This window comes from Vidua chalybeata, chromosome 25 (assembly GCF_026979565.1).
Source record: "Vidua chalybeata isolate OUT-0048 chromosome 25, bVidCha1 merged haplotype, whole genome shotgun sequence".
Classification (NCBI taxonomy): Eukaryota; Metazoa; Chordata; class Aves; order Passeriformes; family Viduidae; genus Vidua; species Vidua chalybeata.
In genome coordinates this window covers 4,378,310-4,399,577 of record NC_071554.1, presented here as the reverse complement: position 1 = coordinate 4,399,577, position 21,268 = coordinate 4,378,310, and the positions used below count along the sequence as shown (strand labels likewise).

At 46.9% G+C, this 21,268-nt stretch overlaps 1 protein-coding gene across 1 annotated transcript in view; it reads left to right on the top strand.

Annotated features, from left to right (window-relative positions):
* Positions 1–2,041: 2,041 nt before the first annotated feature.
* LUZP1 (leucine zipper protein 1) overlaps positions 2,042–21,268 on the top strand; it is a 32,498-nt gene continuing 13,271 nt past the window's right edge. Inside the window, exon 1 of the mRNA XM_053964355.1 lies at positions 2,042–2,137. The gene's annotated coding sequence lies outside the window, so the exon portion shown is untranslated. The remainder of the gene's footprint in view (positions 2,138–21,268) is intronic.

Here is a 21,268-nt window from a genome sequence, read left to right as displayed (position 1 = left end):
ATCTGTGCAATGGTTTCCACACCCACCCCCCCGTCACGATCACATCGGGGTTACCACTTCTTGTAGATGTCAGCGAACCCAATGGGAAGAATGATGATATCTAACTCCATTTCAGAAGGCTGAATTATTTCTTTATTATAATTATATTATAATACATTAATATGCTATATAAAAGAGGATACTAAATACTACATGCTACTTTCTCTAACTATCATATCTAACTAACTCACAACTCGTGACCCTGTTCTCCAGAGCCCAGACACAGGTGGATCCGATTGGCCATCAGGCCCAAACAATCCACCATGGTCCAACCAAGCGCTCACTCTGGGTAAACAATTCTCCAAACACATTCCACAAGAGAAAAACAAGGAGCAGAAATAGAAATAGTTTTCTCTTTCATTTCTCTCTGTGCACCTCAATAAAAAAATCCTGAGAGAGAGAGAAATGTGCTTGCCACAGACATCTGGGGGAAAAGTTTTCTACCAGTGGTGCTGGCACCCTGCTTTGGGTTTTGGAAACCCAGCACCCATCCTTCCAATCCAAGAGATAAGCATAGCAACCATGCCTCAGGCTTTGGTGAGTTCTCATTGTCAGTAGTGCAAACAAGAGCAAATGCTCACTAAGGACTCAGAGACACCCCTCAGCCTCCTGTGCCACAGATGCCAGCAGCACTGGCACACTGAACTGCTGCTCGAGGGAAAGCACAAGGTGTGAGGTAAATCCTGACCCACCCAGCATAAGTGATGGAGGGAGGTGACAGCAAACAAACTGAGCTGAGCTGATAGAGGAGAAAGAAGCCCCTCACCAAAGTGGCAGCTGAACCAACTGCCAGGTGGGGTCTGCAGTGTGAGAAAGAGAGTGAATGGAAACCCAGTAAATGATAAATGTCAAATCTCTGGGCCAAATGAGAGACAACCTGCCTGCTCTGTGTCCTGCAGAAGCAGCATGGCTGCAGCTGGTGGTATAGTGCTCGTGGCAACAAGGGCTGCCACTGCCCAGGCTGGTGTTTTGAAGAAAAAAGCTTAGTGGTGTGATGTTAGACACTTAGAAATTTCTGTCCCGGGAAAGGAAATGACGTACAGGAAAACTAAGGAAGCTCTGGCTCCTCTATGTTAAAGCAATTTTTTTCTTTAACATTTTTAATGATGGGGACTTAGTGCAGTCAGAGGAAGCTGCAGAAAAGTACAGAAAAAGACAAGTGGAATGAGGGATGTGACAAGGTGAGGAGGCAGCTCCCCTTTTTCCCCAGATGCCCCCACAATGGTCAGTAGGTTCCGAGCCTGTCACGTCTTGCTGCCTGGCCGGGAGGCTGGAATTGCTCACCGGCCTCTGACCACGTCTGCTGTGGACCCAGCTGGGCAAGGGCAGCGCGATGCTGTGCAGAGCACCGGGCACACTCCCGGTGTCCTTCACCTTGCCACCCGCCCGGTCAGCAGTCCCGGACTCTGCTCACCGCTCAGCTACACCAGGAGCAACTTTTTCCCGGTTAGTGCTGGGGGAGGTCTCTTGTCTCTGATCCCATCTCGGCATCCCCAGGCTGCAGATACCAGAGGTGGAACCAACCAGAGCTGGATTGACCACCAAGTCCCAAACTCTCCAAGAGATGGCACTAACGGGGGGATGCGGCGGGAGAGGAGGACAAAACCTCGCTGTGCCACCTGGCGCGGGGCTCTGCCCTGCTTTTAAAGAGCCGGGACCGGTACCGCCTGCCCCGACACCAAAGCCCCGAGGCAGCGGCAGCCCCGGGCCGGGTCCGGAGAAGGGGCTGTCCGGCAGGCTCCGGAGCACGAACCCACCGTGAAACCAGCCACGGCAGCGACACCAAGCCCGCCCAGCTCCGCGCTGGGGCCTTGCGGAAAGTTTCCCCTCCCCACCCCAAGCGCCCTCCGACCCCCCCCAAAATGGCGGCCGGGGCCTGCCCGCCCCTCAGGGCCGGGGGCGGGCGCCGCGGAGCCGCACGGCGGCCGGGCCGGGCCGCCAGCCCCCGCCCGCTGACGTCAAGCACCGCCCGGTACCGCGGCCCTCCCCTCATTGTCAGCGCCCGCACCCGCCACCCGAGCCCCGGAGCCCCTCGCGGGCTGCGGCTGCCTAAGCCCGGGCTGGGAGGGAGCGAAGCCCGGCCGCTCCTGCTGCCCAGGTAGGCAGAGATGGGCGATGAAGGGGCGGAGGGCGGGGGGTGCCGCAGACCGGCGGGGTGGGGAGGAATTTGAGGCATCCGCTTTGTCTTTGACCGCCGCCGCCTTTCCCGTCCCTTCCCGTGCGGGCAAGCGGGTGCCTCAAGGCCGGGTCGCCCGCGGGTGGCGGCGGCGGCGGGGACCCCCCGCGGGGGACCCGGCCCTGAGGCGCCCGCCGGGGCCTCGGCTCCCGCTCGGAAATGGAGCCGCCGTCGGGCTCCTTCCGACGGGACCGGAACAGCCGCTTTCCTGAGCGGAGATCGGCCCCGTCCCCGCCCGGGAAGGGCACGGTCCCACCGCTCCTCGCTGTAGCGAGCTGCCCGCAAGGAAGTTCCTAAACCCATTGGCTGGGGCTTGGTTGAGATTTTGGACGTTTCCAGGCACTTAACGCCTTTTCTGTGGATAACCTTTTTTTTTTTTTTTTTCCTTGCTGCAGCCACATACTCCCTTTCCTGTTGCTTATTTTTCCTGAATTCCCCCTTCTTTCCCAGCCCGCCCACGTTTATCATATAATTAATAACGTTCTTTTATATATATGCTTTTCTGATGCTTTGACTGTTAATCACTTCAGACTTCTTTGCTCCCCTGTCGTGAGGGAATTAATTGAACGAGCATTGTGAAACTTTTCTTTGCCTCTTTCAAAAATTTCTGAAACTTCCCTCATTTGGCTTTGTCAGGTGTCCCATGTGCTGGCATGTGAAGCCAGTGGCACAGCAGACCTTTGCTTGTTGTCCTTGGTGATTGCGCTTTCATTGCAAATCTGGATTTTTTCCCCTTTGTAATGCTACATCTGAAGCCTTTAAACCAATTAAACACAAGTTAAAGTTACCACCCCAACTAATCAGCAGTTTGAGTTAGGTGCAGTGGGATTAGGTTTTAACTGGTGCGTAAATTCTGTTAAAATATTCCACAAAATCGGGGGAAGGAGCGCTCGTCACTGCCGTGTGTGCTGGGGTTGTTATTTATCGAGTCTCTCGCCGAGAGCCGCTGGGGTGGGTGAGCGCCTCTCACCACAGTGATGACAGTGGGAAGGAGGATTTTTACAACCTGGAATCGTCTGTGGTATTCCGTGTTTAGAGGGAAAAAATGCAGTAACTTCCCACATGCCTACAGCCTCATGGCAGAGGTATGCATCTGCTGACCTGCAGGACAGTGAGGGGAGGCGTCGTTCCCCAGTGTTACAGTCTGTGCGAGTACAGAACCAGCAGCTCTGTGCTCCCAGTAGCCAGCTGGCATATTTCAGCAGGGACAGCGTGCGCTGTGGCTGGTTTGCATCTGCGGCACTTGCAGAAGTGTAATTCCTCCGTTGTATCGGCTCTGCAGCAGTAAGGACTACACAAAACAGTCGGCAGTGCCTGCCAGGCTGACACCCCCACTCCAGGAGCCCCGATACTTGTGCAGGGACCTGGTGTGCAAGAGCCCTCCTGGGCATGGGACCCCTGGACGCCTGGGGCTGCTCAGGGCAGCCAGCCCTCTGTAGCACTGTAAGGAGGAGGAGGATATGGAGAGTTGATTGCTGTGTTTCTTTTGTATATGTGTCTGAAAGTTCCTGGGGGAAGGAATGAGTTGAGGTAGAAGGAGTGTGGGAGAGCAGCACAATTCAAGAGTAATTAGGTCCCCATTAACTAACCCCTGCATCTCCTGATCTAAGTAGTTCTTCAACCTCAGCTTCCTCATAATGCTGTGAAATAGTAAAGATTCTGCACTCCAGTACAAGTCAGTCTGACCAATGCTGACTTCCTAAGAAGTAGAAATAATTTACAAGAGCATAGACGTTTTGCTAGCCTTCTGGCTGTGTTCTGAAAATTGCCCAATTGAGAGTAAGTTAGTGATTTTCTTCATTTAATGCGGAGCTAGGAATTGTAGGCAAAAATAACTCGTGTTAAAAAAGAGAACTCTCAAATGTGGCTTTTACAAGAAATTATAATATTTAAAAACCCAGTATGCCTTGCAATCTAGGCCACATTATTTTGTATGTTCAAATGGGTTGGTGATCACAACTTTGAGTGTGACCTTAGCAGAGTATTGTACCCAGGGTCTCTGAGGCTCTGCATGTCCTCCATGAAATGTTTCCTTCCCACCGTGGGCTGCAGTTGGTGAGGAACCAGAGGCCTCTTTCCTCATGGAGTTTTTCAGAAAATATGGCTGGCATTACTGAGCGAAATGACATAGAAGGACAATTTTGATACAATTGTTACACTAAAATGAAGCATCGTTTTTATTGGAAGATTCCCACAAGGGTGATGATTCGTAGCAGTAATATGTTTTACACTAACAAGAGGACTGCAGATCATGGGAGCCCTTAAAACATGTTGGAACAGAGAACCTTTGTTGTGATGATCATGGCATGGTTACATACCTCTTCACACGTCTAAGGCCTGCTGTACAGACTTTTTGCCTTGGGTAATGCCTGTATTCACACACATGAAGTAGAAAGCATGAATATTTTCCAATACTTGGTGACAGCTGATGAGCAGGTGTTGCTTGCCAGCACTTCTTGCATTCCTAAAGTTGGTGGTTGACTTTGTCCTTCCACACTGTTATTCTCTCTGCTTTCAATGGGCTGAGTCTTTGGAGGGTTTTAGTCTTTTAACTTGATCTCCTCTTCCCTCTATAGCCACCAAAGGTGTGAATAATCTCCCTGTCCAAGCTCATCTGTTTGCCAGGGTAACAGGGGCTGGCAGCCTTCTCCTGGTGGTGACTGCAGCCACTCACTGCATACACTGTGGACAGTTAATCTCTCTGGATTTGAGGGTTTGGGGCTGGTGACAGAATCAGTTTGGTAGAAAACCCACAAACCATTTGCCCTTAATTGTCCAGATTTAGGAGCCTTCCTAACCACGCTGACTGAAAAGGCATGCCATTCCCATGAAGTCGGTGGGGTTTGGGTTGATTCAGCAGCCTGAAAACCAGTGTTTTTGAAATGATCAAATATAAAGTGTGGCATTGGATGTCAGCCATCAGAATGTGGCAATTTAGGCCTTAATGCTTTTGTGTCTCTGGTGGTGTCTTAGGTTTTGGCAGTGATATTCCCCTGCTGAGGCCCTAATCTGGGCAGATAAGGGGTTGTAAGGATGCCTCAGCCCTGTGTGCTTTAACCCTCACCAGGGTGGAGTAAGATATGCAGGTGCAACACGCAGCTTTACCTAAGCGTGACAGCAGCATGCACAGAAGCGTGAATTCTGTGCACAGGCAGTTTCTGTTTCCTTTTCTGTAAAAGGAGGCTGAGAATATTTTGGTGCTCTCTTGTGATGGTTGTGCAGCAAATGTAACATTTGTGTTCCTGAACATTTGAATTTCACATAGAAACACATGACAGAAAGGTGAATGCACCCTGTGAGTGATTGTCTGAAAGGAGAAGGGAGTGTTTAGGAAAAAAAGGGTTTTAATGTTGTACTTAGCGCTCAGCCTACTCTGCAGCCTTGTCTCTTCTCGTAGTAAAGCCCCTTAGGATCCAGCCCAACAACCACAGGAATGAAATGTATCATTTCCTTGCTTAGGAACAAAGTTGCCAATACATAGGTATGAAGTATAAGAACAGATAAGCTGGTAAGTTTATTTCTGTGTGACAGTGGGCGGATGAGAGTGGCTGCTTGCTTTTATCAAGTTGGAGGAGAGATGGATTTTCACATCCTCTCTAGTCATGGATCTGGGAAGTGCTACATCAGTGCAGGTGGGCACTGTGCCTGGAGAAGGTGGGTTTGCCTTTCCCCTTGTGCTAACTGCTTTCTCCTCCAAATGCCCTTTCTAGCCCTACCCCAGCTGACAAAAACTTCATGCAGCCGTATTCAGAGAGTTGATCTGGTGAAAATTAACCTTCAGCCTCCCCCCACTCCCTTTAACCCTGCCTGATTCCCAGCCTGGCTGTAGGGCTGCTTTACTCTGGCCAAGGGAGGGGAGCATGAAGCTAGAAGGAGGCAGGCACAGTGCAGGGCCACCTGAAAATGACTATAAAACTTAAGTTATCTGGTCCAAAGTCTGTGAGGTCACTTGTGCAGTAATAGCATCCCTCAAGCATCTAAGCATTGCTGTCTGCCTTGAGGTCTCTGTCACCACCATGCTTTCACAGTGAGATTGGATGTGCTACCTTTGCAAAGTTCCTGCTTGCACAAAGTGCTGCCCAGGTTTGGGCAGAGGAGTAGAGATATCATGTTTAGAGGACTTCAGTGGAAAATTTTCTACATTTATTAAATCCCAATCTTTTTGGCCCTGTTTGGCAGAGCTTCATTGAATTGAGCAAACTTCAAATGTCCTCCTCACAAAGTAACTTCACAGTCCTATCATCTGGGCTCTGAGCAGCTGTATTGAACATGGGCCAGCAAAGTGCACTGGTCTTACGTGTGTAAATACTTTGTGTGAGCTGGAAACTTCTGTATGGCTGCTCCTTGGCCTGCTGCAGCATAATAGCTGTCATGCTGCCCTGCCCTTCGTGTCAGGGGACCAGCTGTCCACAACCCAGCCATGTTTACTATCCTCCCTTGGCTGCAGGTGCAGGCAGACTGGCCTGGTTCCACGGTTCCATGTCTGCTTCTGGCAGGTGGGCTCCTGAGTGCTCCAGGATGAAGTAATGGGGGACATGCACTGTCAAGTGTGGATACTTCCTCATCACTCCTTCTTGCTGTCTGCCCTGGTTTGTGGGGAATGTGGTGGTTTAGCTGCTTCAAGTCACAAAGGGGAAAGTGTAGGCTTTAACGATTTTTAATCAGTAGTGGGTGGACAAGCCCCTGCATGTAAACATTTATAGTTCTGAATTTACTTAGCTAATTGGTTTTTAAGTCATAGTTTGACCTGCTGTACTGCCCAGGCCATAGTATCAAACCTTACTTAGTATTGAATTAACTCATTAACTCAGCTGGTTTTGAGGTTTGTGATTTCAACTTGCAAACTTGATGCCTCGAGGGGGGGAGGGGGCGTTGATCTAAATAAGATTTTTTTTGCCACAAAAATCCCGTGTACCTTCTTGGATTTATGATTGGCTCAGGAGTAGTAGGACTGATTTCATTCAGACCCCTTGCAAATAGTGTTGTGGCTATCCTTGATTGTGCACTGCATGCCTCTGAGAAAGCAGAGCAGCAAGAGATGAGAACCAAGGCTTTCTTAGCCCTGGTAGGATTCGTCTTTGGTGGTTAATATTACAGAACCACTGGAGCTTGGGGCTCATGTGTCAGGCTGCACAGTAGGAGAGGAAAGCATCTGTGGCTGTAGGCAGGTGATGTGAGAGGGCTGCCTGACCTGTGCCATGGCACAGCAGTCCTGTGGGGCAACTGAGGAAGGTGCTTTCTGGTGACACACATCACCTCTGCTCCAGGACAGCAGCTCTCCCACTCTGGGAGCCAGTGGGCAACATGCAGCAGGTCATCCCAGTGACTGCTCCCATCTCCCCTGAGGGTCCTGGAGCAGGTGACTGCAAGTACCCTGCACTGGAGGTGCAAGTGCCAGGGTAGGTAAAGGTGGTGTGGGAGCAAAAGAGGGAGCATGTTGTTGTGTGGCATGGCAGGGCCTGTGTTCCTACTTCTCATGTAAGTGTTCTAATTGACCTCTAAAAATGGTGGCTTCATCCTAAGCTGAAAATGTCTTTCTGCGTGACTGATCACGATGAACATAAGCTCAAGCAACTCTTAATTAGCTCAAGAATGTTTCTCTTTAACTTGAATGCTTACTTTTCATGTTTTCCTCTGTTGCTGCATGCAATGCAGTGCTTGCAGAAAGGTAGCTCTGGGCTGTGCAGCAAGGACTCCTGACAGGGTGGTTCTGATGGTTGGTGTCATCAGCCCTGCCACCCGTGCTGCATGCCGCACAGCTCTGCACAGATGGGAGTGACAGCTTTTGCTGCAGTGCTGCACCCTCCGTACATGTTGCAGCAAAATCTGTCAGGCACATTCATTCTCAGAATTGCATTAATTAAAATTGCTTCTATATGCATTACCTGGCTCTTAAGGTTCAGCACTGGCTTGAGTCTTCCCCACTGGATTGATTTGAAAATCACAGGATATGTTTCCGAGGCTGCAGAGGCTCCAAGGTTGTCTTGATCATCTGATTCCACTGCAGCAATTTCAGCTGCTTGTGCCTTTGAGGTGCCTGTGCCTCACGTGGGAGTGCAGTGGGTTACCTTAAAGGGAAAATCTGATGAAACTTCTTCAAGAACTTGTTGTTACATGTGATATCTTAGTGGAATTTACCGGAATAGAATGGAGATTCCTGACCTAGGATCTGGAACAGAGCTGCAAAAACATTAATGTCTCAGGTAGTATGAATCATTTGGAAATATGTCTGTTTTTACTGGAAAACAATAATTCCTGGATGATAATAAATAACTAGTAGTACTGCTTTGTGGTGAGAATTTGAACTTAAAGCAATTGAGAATTCCTAATGAAGTCTCTCACTCTTCTGTCTGCATCCTCTTCTGTATAGCTGCTCTTCAGGATTGTTTTTAATTTTGCTGAATGTGACTAATGTCCTTGCATAAAGGTATCCTGTGTAAGGTGGGTGTTGATGTTTCTGTGTGAGTTTTGGCTGTTAGTATATTGTAAACTGCCTACATATGCTCTAAAATTCTCTGGATGTTACCTTTTATGCATTGGGCAGAGCATGGAAACAAGAAGCACAGTTTGGAATAGATCTTTTCCTTTTGTCTGTAACCACTGTCAGAGGGGCTGTGAGGGGAACAGCAAGTATCAGCAGTGCTTTGGGAAAGCTGTAAAATTGTGTGTGTTTGAAGGTGACTGCAGGATCAATGCTGCAGTGGAGCATTTCTGTGGAGCTGCGGAGGTGGGGAACTCCTTTCCAGCAGTGATGGGAAGATGGGGAGTCTCTTTGGGGTGTACTCTCTGCAGAGCACAGACCACAGACAGGCTGCTGGTAGCTGGTGTGTAAGAGCTGGCTGAGAGGCTGGCTGGAGGTGCAGGCAGGCAGAAACAGCTGTGCCCTGCTGACTGCCTTGATTGCCAGGTGGCACTCCTTGGATCTGGGTCACCTGCCCCCCATTTCCCTCCTCCAGCAGCAGGAGTGGCAAGCCCCATTCTCTAGCTTGCTTTCTCTGGTTGACTTATGACAAGAACACGCTACCAAGTCCTTACACACAGATCATCTCCATTCACTTTTCCTCAGCTGCCTACGCTTTGAGATGATTTGCAGAGCAGCATGGATTTTCTCTTTTTTTTTTTTTTTTCCTTCACTTTTTTCTTTTTTTAGTAATCTCTGTCCTGTGTACCTCTAGTGACTGCTGCAACTGCTAGGGCATGTGGCTGAGAGTTCAGCACAGTCCTTGCTTTGGAGCCCAGTTGTGTATGAACTGGTGGGGCACACAGAGCATCTCTCTCTGCAAAAGCAAGAGACAGACTCAGCAAAGCATTGGCAGCATGGCAGTGACTGCATGGGAGGCAGATCAAGAGAAGGCTGTTCTTTTCTACTCAGGAGTGGTGAGATGCTGTGTGAAGTGTTATGAGATTCAGGTGGATATTTCACTAGACCAGGTTGCCTAAATCCCCATCCAACTTGACCTTGGACACTTGCAGGGGTGGAGCATCCACAGCTTCTTTGGGCATCTTGTGCCGGTGACTCACCACCTTCACAGGGAAGAGTTTCTTCCTAATATCCAATCTTAACCTACTCTCTTAGTTTGAAACCAGTGCCCACATCCCATCACCACAGTGCATGGTAAAAAGTCTGTCTGTGTCTTATAAACCCTCTTTATACATTGAAAGGCCACTATTAGGTCTCCCCTGTGTCTTCTCTTTTCCAGACTGAACAACTCCAACTCTCTCAGCACTTCTTCATAAACGTATTACAGCCCTTGGATCTTCTTTGTGGCCTCTTGTGGGTTCCACTGTAGTCTTCCTAAGGATGCCAGAACTCCAGATGTAGTGCTCCAGGTGGGGTCTCATGAGAGCAGAGCAGGAGAATCACTTCCCTTGACCTGCTAGCCGTAATTTTTTTGATGCAGCCAAGGACCACTGTTGGCTTTCTAGGCTACAAGCACACATTGCTGGGTCATGTCCAATTTTTTGTCCACCAATACCCCCAAGTCTATATGTTGCTCTCAATCCATTCATCCACCAGTCTAAACTGATGCTGGGTATTGCCCCATTCCAGGTGCAGAAAGTGTCAGCATGGTAAATTCTGACTGAACATAAAGGAAAATAATTTTCTCCCTGAGATTGTTCTGACAGGAAACAGGGCCCGTGGGGTTGGAGCATTTCTGACCCTGGAGATTTTCACAACTTAATGCAGTCCTGAGCAACCTGCTCCAGCTTTGGACACTAATCCTGTTTGAAATCAGAGCTGGACTGAGGTTAGCTTCCTCCCCTTACTGAGAGAGAAAATGTGAATTTCCTACTCTTTCCCTCGTCTCTAGAAAGGAGCAGCATGGTGGGGGAAGCAGTGTGGCCCTGTCTCAGTACAGCCACAGCAGTGCTTCCTTCCTGTGAAACATCCTTCCTTCAGTCCAGGGAGTACAAAGGGAAAAAAAAACACGTAAATAACAATGCAAGTGAGCACAGTTAGACAAGAAGAGTCTTGGAGGGGATCCTCTGCTGCCATTTTTGCTTCATGCTCTATTTCTCACTCTCCACTTCTTAAACGTGCTGCAAGAAAAGCATATGCCCTCTTGGCTCTGATCTTCATTTAGGATAGGATTCAGATAAATTAATGCTTGGCATTAAGCGTGCAGATTGTCATTAGCATCTTGTGTAATGCTTGCAGGATTACCTGTGCTCCAAGAGCCAGTAGAATTTGTCTGTCTGTTGTCAATTAGTTGACAACCTTGGATAACCAGTGGACTTAAAAGCAAATGCAGGCTGCCCTATAGAACTGCCTTGTTTAATACAAGTAAATTCAAGATTGTTGGTTTTCTAGTAGCATGTAATGAAGAATTCTAGTAGCATGAAATGGAGAATTTGGAACAAAGTTTTCCCATGATAGTAATGAGTGGAGTGGCATCTTTAACCCTTTCATGTCCTATTGACAAGAAGCTAGTGGGAGGTAGAAGAACTTTGAAGTTGGTGATGTTATTCAGCCTTGTCTGTGGAAGAAGTATAGCTCAGGACCTTCCTGATGGAAATCCTGTCCCACACTTCTGTCTCCAAACAGCTGCTTAGCTGCCTACTGAAGGAGGCAGCTGGGTGCTGAGGATGGTCTCTCTGGGAAGAACAGCTGTTCTGTTTCAGTGCCCTCCCTAGTCAAAGGAGACGCTTTATCCTCAAGCACTGAGGAGACACTTTTCCCCAAGCAAATGAGGAATTACTCTGGCCCATTTTTGGAAAGGAGGAGCAGAGGCCAGGTATCCCTCTGCTATCTCTTTCTGCACTAAGGAGAATCCCAGCAGTGACTGCTGAATGCCCCAGCCAGTTACCAGACCTTGGGCCTCTGGCTTATGGAGAATATCAGGTGCCCTTGCAGCTCTTCCCCGAGTGTGTGGTGCAGGGTATGTGACTGATCTCTGCCTGCTAATGCAATGAGGTGCCCTCACCTTTATGTCCTGCTTACACAATGCTGTATGTCCGTGTGTGAAATGCCTGTTGTCATTTTGAGAGGCTCAGCCTGCAAGTGAATGTATTCCATCCATAAATTTGTCAAGGCTTTCAAGTGGGCAGTTTTCAGTGGCAGAGCTGCCCAGTGTCACAGTGTCATAACACCATCTTGGCAGCTTGTCTTGGAGAATCCCCATTGTCCATGGAGTGTTAATTTTGAGGCTAAAGTCCCCACAGCTACAAGCATGCTCTCACAAAGGCAGCATGTTCCTGTTTGTAAATGTTATTTTATTTACTTTTTTGTTACCTGAGGGTATTTTCAGCAATAAATTGAACACAAAGACTACTGTTAGGATCTTCCAATCTACCCAGCTGCCCTCATTGAGCAAATCATATTTAAGAGTGATTTATAAGACATTTTAAAGTTCCTGAATACTTCCTTTCATTTGACTTCACACTTGCCAGTGAACAAAAAAAGCTGCAGGTTGGGAGCTCAGAGAGGAAAAAAAAGCTGGTGTTATAAGGGAGTCCAGGGTCACAATTAGTATGTGTGGTACAGCCAGGGGACAGGATTACCAACTGTTTGTATTGGGCGGCCTTGAAGGATGTAGAGATTACTCACGGTGTGTTGTCAGCCAGCCAGCCTTCATTTACCTGCGCAAGTGGTTGTGAGACACTGCGCCCATGGTCCACCCAGTTCACATGACTCTGGGGAGAAATCAGCCAGGCTTTGGCTGCCCTGCCTGTGAGTCAGTGCCCGCAGTGCGTGGGTACCTGGCTGATGGAAGGGCGTCCTGCTGCAGCATCATGCCCCATCTTGCCTGCCTGCTCGCTGTCCTGGGCACTTGCTGGGTTCAGCTGCTGCTCCTGCAGGGCAACCAAGCAGCTCTGGAAGAGACCCTGAGCTGGTGATGGCACCTTGGTTTGGTAACAGCACCCAGTGTCTTGCTTCGGAGCGTGTCAATTTCATGAATTGCAGCCAAAAGGTTTGCCTCAAGCTGGAAGTGATGCTGCTGGTGTAACCCAAGCTGGCCAGCCTTTATGCCAGAAGCATTTCTAATGGATGACATGTTCCTCCTGGACTTTTCATGACAGCAATGTTAACCCTGCTGTTCCCCAGGCAGCCCAGCTGAGGTGTACTGCTGATCTCTCCCACATCTCTAACAAATATTTGTCCAAATGCTGCAGAGTGGCACAGCTGCAGTGAGCTCCAGCACGTGCTTGAGCTGCTGCAGTGCTGCCCCTGCCAGCATGCCTGCATGCAGGCACTGCAGCTCTCCTGACACACAGCCCTCTCACCAGGAGTTTACAGTTCAAGTCTAAACCCTGGTTTGCTCCAAGAGAGCAGCAGTGGCACCTGTAACCTGAATTAGATTCCCTGGCTTCCTCAGGGCCCTTCCATGAGTCTGAATTGCTACTAATTGCAGACTTTGTTCAGCCCTTTGCATTTCAGCTGTAAGCACGGGGCAGGCCAGGCTGCTGAGCCTGCTTGCAGAAGTACTGCTGTCCATCTATTCCAGTGTAGGGTCCTGAAAACATGCCAGCAATTTAATCTTCAGCATCTGCACTAAGCAGGGCTAGTTGTGGATTTGCATGTGTCAGGTGTTAGCCAGGCCAGGACAAGCTTCTCACAGCCAAATGAAGGGGAACAATAGTGTGCTCTGAAGAGGGATCCCCTCAGGAAGACCAGCTCTGCAGAGACTTGGGGTAAAACTTCTACTGATTTGGGAGATTTCTGATGATCATGTTTCTTTCTAGAGGTAGGGCTGTTCTGTTCAATGGGTGGATAGCAATGCTAATGATTTATAAAGCTGACCTACAAGACAGAAGTTAAAACTGGGCTTATGCTTGAATATTGAATTTTATCAGAGTAATTAGTCCTAGCTGTCTGCTTAGAATTTTTGAGTTACAGGGTTGTCAGTAAAGATTAATGGAAAATTAAAATTTAGACACTTACTGAAATATGAATGATCATTTTTATTTCAGGTCACATTTTATTTCCTTGTGCTACCATGCCATCACTCTGAGGGTCTGTGCAGTGCCTGCTGGACCTGCTCACAAAATCCTGTGTGCACAGAGCAGAAGGAAGTGCAGGGCAAGATATGCAGAGAGGACAGGGCAACTTTCCTGAAATGGAGCTAAAGTTGACAGTCTAAGCTGTTCCCAAAAGATCTTCCCTGCTAGTACTAAGGAGTGGGGACAATCCTGATCACATCAATGCTGCCTTATGTTTGTACAGTTCTTGGCATGGCTTGGCCTGGGTCTTCCCAGACAAGGTCTGTCATGTTTGGAGGCAAAGCAGGTTTAAAAGGGCAGGGGTTGTTCCGTGCCAGTTGGCCTTGGCACAGAGGACAGGCCTAAGCCAGGCTCATGTACTGATACAGGTGTACCCTAATGCTCTTCTTGGTTACTGATGACAATGCAGTCTTCACCTGGCCTTAACAAACTGGGATCAGCTGGGCGATTATCTGACAGTGGTGCAGATTTTTTTTGTCTGTGGTGAATGCCTGAATATTTTTACAGCTCTAGCAGACTACATTTTGGGTACACACGTGTCACACACAGGCTGGTTGCCTGCCTGTCCTTTCATTTTTGTCCAAGGCAGAAAATAGATGGATTGGGAACTGCAGCAGTCCAGGAGAGGCAGTAGCTATGCCAGCTCCCCAAGCTGTTCCTGTGGCAACTGTAAGAGAGCCGAAAAGCTTTCCTTTTAGCACTTACAAACTTAAGTGAATGAATTCTTCCAGGGAGAAAGTCACAAGAGTAGCCAGTTGTCTGTGCTACAGAGTTCATGAGCTCGTTTTTTTGGGAGGATGTTTGATTAATCCCAGTTTTCTGCAGGGTTTGGAGGGATCTACATGGAAACCTCTGAGTGCCTGAGCCAATCTTTTAGCCAGAAAAACTCACAGTAATCAAAGGAGTGTTCCTACAAAGCTGACTCAGATGTCCTTCTACTCTCTTAGGAGAATTGAATGTGCCCTGTATCAGATGGGATGCAGAGAAACACACAATACTCTATAATTTTCATGCCAACAGGGATATGTTTGTAGCCATGTGGGTCTTGGGTATAGTGCGTTAGGAAGAATGTGAAGGTTAGAGCTGCCTATGCCTAATGAGCAAAATGATTCAAAGATGGTTCTGAATGCTTGAAGTTAATCTTATTATGTGTATTGTACCAGGCAGGCCTTTCCCAGCTCTATAGATGCTGCTGGATGAAAAATTGTGTGTGCATTTGGGTGTGTAGCTAATTTGCAGTGTGGCACTTGTCAGATGTGCAGTGTTAGTCATGTTTCACCTGGACAAGTGTTTGTGACAGGACAATAAAGGAGTCCAAGAAGGTAATAAGAGCTCTACTGGATGAGAGCAATGGCTGGAAATGGACACATGGGAGGGAGGGAGAGCAACAGGGGAAGCGTGCAACCATGCAGATCAAAGGATTCTTCCAACCTGCAAGTTTTGTCTCAAGTGGTCTTGCTTAACTAGGAGTGGGTCCCTGTAGGAATGACCTTGAGGGATTTTTCTTCCATGAGTGTATCTGATTGCTGCTTTATGAACCCATGAGGACTTCTAGCTTCCATAACATCATCAGCAAGAAGTTCCCTAGTGTACCACTACATACAAGCAAAAGTAGGGCACTGAACAGAGTGAGCACAACCAGAGACAAGCAGAAGGTAACAGGATGGGACAAGGGAGTGAAAACACCAGCAGGAACTGGGATTGATGGTACTGGTTCAGCCTTCAGCACAAGCATTTCAGAAGAGGGTGGAGGGAATAGTGTTGTGCTTGAAAGGTAAGATTTATGGTGGCCAGATGAAGAGGGTAGAAGACCAAGTTCAGGAGTCAAGTGACAATGTGGAAGAGAAGTCTGAGAAGAGCTTTTACTCTGTGCAGAATATGTGGGAATATTGGAAGTTTGAGAAGCACAAAAGATGCAGTGATGCAGGAGAGAAGAAAAGAAACAGAGGAGAAGGCACTGTAGGTCCAGCTGAGGTGCCTGTCTCCTCAGCATCCTAGCTGTAGCAGTAGCCCAAACTAGATTTTGGGGAGGAATATGAAAATAATGAATATGTGTTTCCTTGTTGTCTGCTTCCAGGGACATCCCAAGTCATAGAACTTTGGGTTCTTCACATTCAATAATCTTTGACATATAATTTCATTCATTTTTCTGATAATTTTCTGGGTCTTGCTTGCTCTGAATCTCTCCTGAATATTTTCAGTTAGTCTGGGACTTTCAGCTAGCCCATGGGTGGCTCAGCTACCTTCATGCTAGCACATATTTTGGGGCTGAAGCGATGGTGAGAGCCATGGTCCCTGAAGTCCTTTCAAACTGAGCTTGATGAAGATGGGAGGGAGGGAGGGATGGAGGGTGAAGGAGGTGGGAGACTTCTGTGTCCAGTAATTATTACAAAAGCATCACTGAGCTGGGGCTGCTTTTCCCATGCCATCTGCAGGATGCTGCCAAGTTTGTGACTCGCTGAAGAGTGCCTGCATAGTGTTTGTGAAATCAAATGTGACAGTAAAATCTGCTTCTGAGGACAGTACAAGTGGCAGCATGGGAAGAAATAAAACCTCTTTCTTAGCTTTGATTCCAGTGCAGGATGGCACATAGGAGTAGCATGCTGAGGGGCTTTGGAAGTATCAATCCATTTCTGATCAAGAGCTCCAGAGCATGGGTAACATCTTCCTTGCCATGGAGCTCCCAGGACAAGGATGCCACTAGCAACCCTCTCTTTGGCACTTGTGCAGATTAACACTGTTCTGTATTGCTGAAAGGAAGATGCTGCACCTGGTCAGCAAATGCTCAGACCTGCTTTCAGTGAGCCCTTCCAGTGTGAATCAAGCAGTGATTTCAAGGAGGAGCTGGAGGAGAGTGGCTTTGTAGAGGAAAGCAGAATCTCTGCTGTGCTGTGCACAGTAAAACACAACTGCTCAAACCCCAGTGCTACTCAAAGCATCTGCTGTGAGCAGCCGTGGATGGCTTTATACTCTGTTGCTTTTGCTTTGGCCCTGCCTGCCAAAGCTCCATATAGGGAAATTTATTTTATATTGGAAGGAGAAGAGCAATGCTGAGGAGTTCACTGGGTGATTAGAGTGTTGACGTGGGGTCAGTGTGACTCAGTGCCAGATGTGCCAGATCCTCTCCAGCATCTGCAGAGCCTGCTGCAGTGTCTCACATTGCTGTGGATGCTATTTGGTGTCATAATCTGAGTTTCCTTGAAGGTTGTGGTCACTGTGGTTATTTTTGACTGCTGTCTCATTATTTCACATCTCTAGTCTCATATTGTATTAGTCAATCGTGAATCCACTTCCAGATTGCTGAGTTTTTTTCTGAGTTTCAGAATTTCCTCTCCCACTAGATGCAGCAGTTTCTGAGACAATTCATCCCTCAAAATATGTGTATCCCCAGAAGTCATTTTGCCTTTGTGTTCAGTGGGTCTAGGGAGCCCCTGTCCCCTTCCCATGTAAGCAAATACATCATCTGCCTCCTCAGCTGTCTCAGGAGGTTGTGAGATGCCTGCAGGTGCATGCAGGTTTGATGTCTTTGTCTTTGGCTCTTGTTCAGTCTGTCTTGTTTTATACCCTTTTTCTTGAGTGTTTTTCTCCTGTTCTTATGACTGTGTGTCATTGTGTCAAGTCAAGAACCAGGTGCTGGAAAGAACTTGCAAAAGGCAAAATCCTATTAAGAAAAGCTTTCCTTCCTTCTCTTTTTAACTGATTGAAGGCTCTGGCCACAGTATTGCCATTTGCTGCAATTTGTGTCACCTATGTCCTTTTTCTGTATAGATGGTAGAAAAATTTTACTTTACAAATGAAGAATGACATGCTGGGCTCCTCCCAGCCCATTTCACCCTGGGGCAGGGAAGAGAAGTCCCAGTGATGCTCTCACCACGTTAAGCTGTGATACAAGCATGATTCATCAGCAGCATTACTGTATGTGAGCATGACATGTTCACACTCCCTTGCATACGTATGCAACACCAAAAACCTTTTAATTAAAACTGTATATGTGCACATGAGGCAGAATCCAACCAAAGCATCTAACCTATACTTCAGGTGGAAAAGTATGCATTAGAACAGGATAGTTTCATCAGCTTCTCCCTGAGCTGCTTGGCCATTGGGGACTGCTCAGAGGAACTTCCTTGCCTACCCCAGGTTTTGCTGATGTACATCCATAGAGCTGTCCTCATGCCTGAAGTAACTGTCAGCCATCTAATGTAATTTGAATTCATAGTCTGGAGGCATTGCCTAAGGCTCCCTTTCCCCAGATGTGTCCAAACACTCCTAGCATTGTGTTCAATGCAAAAACACAGTTTGCAGCAATATTCTGAATAATAGTTTAACAGAAAATAGAAAAGGGGGGATCTAAGTTCACCCCAGCATTTGGGGAAGTGGAGGGAGTAGTACCAGATATATGCTTCATCCATAAGAGCATGGACAATAGCCCTGCTCTGCTCCTCACCTGAAACTGGGCCACCTGTCAGCTAAGGAATGCAAACCTCAGCCTGTGTGGTTTCACAACACAGAGGATCCCAAGGACTCAAACTCCAGTGAGGCAAATTGCTTTTCTATTCTCTGATTATAGCTGTGCTTGCATCTATTGATTTTCTATTGCCTTTGATGAGTGCTGCTCTCCAGAGTCTATGGGAAACCCTGGCAATTTCAAGAGCAAACAAATAAATTAGTAAAAAGAGATTGCAGACTAAGCCATTAATAGTTCTCATTCATCTTTAGAATTGGGCAAAGCCAAATGTACCATATATGCTGTGATGATGGCTGCTGTGACATACCAGCAGTGCCATCACTGGGAGCTCAGGCTCACCCAGCCACAGTGAGGGATGTTGCATTATCAGTATAAAAGTACAAGCAAAAGATTAAAAAACCCAAAGATTAAATGCAAAATGTGCTTGTGAGAGATATCAGTGTCTCCTAGTACTCGACAGACGTGTGTGGCAGCTGGCTGCATTTTTATCTTGGCATAACAGAGGGCACTGTAGGAGTTGGTTCCAGCAGTTATTTTCCCACATGACTGTTTTGGGGACATCCTGAAATCAAGAGCAGTGGGTGCCTGTGGGACTCATCCCAACAACCAAATCAGAGCAAGGAACGTGATGTGTAGGGTAAGATGCTTCTGTGCGTCTGGAGATGTTCCTTATGTTCCTTAGCATTGCAGGCCTGAGGAACTCTGGCAGAGATGATGTGAGTAGGTCTCAGGTAGCAGTCATTTAATTGTTGTTCCTGAAATAGATTATTATCTCCCAATTCATAAAGTGTTTAGCTAACACAAATGTTTATAGCTGGAGGTTTTTTCCCCTCTGTTCACAGCTGTGAACTGACTATGTGTTTTGTGCAGGCAAGTTAAAGTAGTTCCAGGGGAAGTTAAAGCCAACAATTCTGCTGAAGAAATATTTTCATAAAATTTTAGATAATGAGCAAAAGTGAGTGTGCAGAAAAAAATTAAATTTAAGAACATGAAGGGTAATTGAGAGTTATGACTCTAGTAAATGTCTTGAACACTGAATTCTCACAGCTGTTTAACAGGATGTAGCCAAAACCGTGCAGAGTCAGAAGAGCCCTCAAAGGCAGTCTGTCTTAAACAGTGGGAGCAGGCAATTGATAATGCTAAATATAAATGTAATTAGGAGATATGTATGCTTGTTGAGGAAGATCAGAAAACCCAATGATAAATCTGTGGGGGAAATTAGAATCAGAATGAGTCATTTAAATAGTGAATGCTGGTGAATTCACTGCAGTATTTGGTATTACGTACCACTTTGAATTGGTTAAAATGTGTGAAGTTGGGGTTTGACTCCATGTGCCCTAATAAAGAACCTTTTAGATCACACAAAATGTGTTTTTCCTGTAGGTAGTTACTGGCCACATATTTTGCCTTGATATTTTGAGTAACAGGTAGTTGGAGGCTTCCCAGGCTTCCTACGTGTCTCATTTGAAGAATGTTCTTTCAAGAACTCATATCTGAAGGGATGCTATTGTGCCTCTTGGCTTAATGTAGGACTGCCTTTGTTGTTGAGATGAAATCAGGTCTTTAAGTTTTAAAGAGTCAAGAAGCACACCTGATTGCTTTTCTGAGCTTTTCCAAAGCTTTCCTCAACTTTCAGTTCATGTTCTTGAGGCATGGCCCTGGAGAAAGAGTGGCATCATTCCTGGGGGAAACAACTGCCATCCAGATACCAGGCCATGTGCCTGAGCCATGCCTGGGCTCCCTTTGTTGTCAGTGGGGGAAGAGTTCTCCTGTGGAAAGTCATGTTTCCTTGTCAAGGTCAGGTGAGGACAGCTGAGCATCTTTTTGTCTTTGAATCTAGAAGACTCTGGAGCTAAGTGAAGTGAGATGCATCAGTCTTGGGTGTGTAAATATACAGTCCAGTACCACATACAAAATAATGTCATCCCTACTGTTGTATTTCTGTTCAGTATTTCCTCTGATACAGCCAAGAGGAGCTGTCCCTGAGCTGCAGGAATACATCAGCTGCTGCTGTGACCATTGAGCCTTCTCATTGTGTCCAGGAATACAGCCTGCCAGAGTCTTTTATTGTTGACTGAGAAGGCTCTGGTAAGCTGAACTTCCCCTACTACATTTTCCACTGCCACAGTTTACTTGCTGTTTATGAAAGTTATCATCCTCTTTTCTTCCTGTGGCTTTTTTTTTTTTTTTTTTTTTTTTTTTTGGTGTTTTTGTTTGTTTCGTTTTGGGTGGGGTTTTTTGTTGTTGTTTGTGTTTTTTTGTTTGTGCGTGGGTTTTCAATGGTTTGGAGTGGTTTTTTGTTCGTTTGTTTTTTGGGGCTTTGTTTTGGTTTTTTGTTGGTTTGAGTATTTGTTGGGGTTTTTTTTCCAAAAATTGTAAGATAGAGGTAGGCTGAGAACTGCTCACTTTTCCAAAAGAGAGAGAAAGAGAGAAAAATATTAAATCCATATATCCATATCAGATTGTTCAGTACATTTGCAAGCTTTATCAGATTTATTTAACAGCTCCTGTTTAAATATCCACCAACAATATTAATTAGCGTTAATAATAGTCCCAGTGTTTGCATCCTGTACCATTTGTTCTGATACTTTGGTATCATTGACAGACTGGAGAAGAACAGTCACAAACAGCCAGAGTAGTTCAGGTTGGAAGTCCCCTTGACTCCCCTTTGGTCCAAGCCTTAACTCAAATCGTGACTTCAAAGCGGTCACTACCCAAGATAATATTTTATATTGGCTAATTCCCCTCAGTCTTATAAATGTGCACTTTATTTGTAATGCACTGATTTGGTCTGGTTCTGTCTCCAAGCACTTAGGTTACTTCTGGCTATGCCAGGAAGTTAAAGGGCCTCCAGCTAGGAGATTTGTTGTAGATCCTTTTGTTTGTAGATCTTATTGTTTGTAGAAGATGTTGCTTTACATCTCCTTCTCCTTATTAAACTAATTAGATTGAGCCTCTTTCCTCTCTGGCAGTAAATCATATCAGCTGGGGAGGTTCTGGGAAGTTCCAGAGCCATCTCTGGTACAGCTCTGAATACCTCTGTGAATGTCCCACAGCCTGTCTGCACCCTGTGGCAGTGCTAGAGCAATGCCACATCCAGCAGCAGCCACCAGTCCTGTGCAGGTCTGGTCCCATCATGCTCTGGC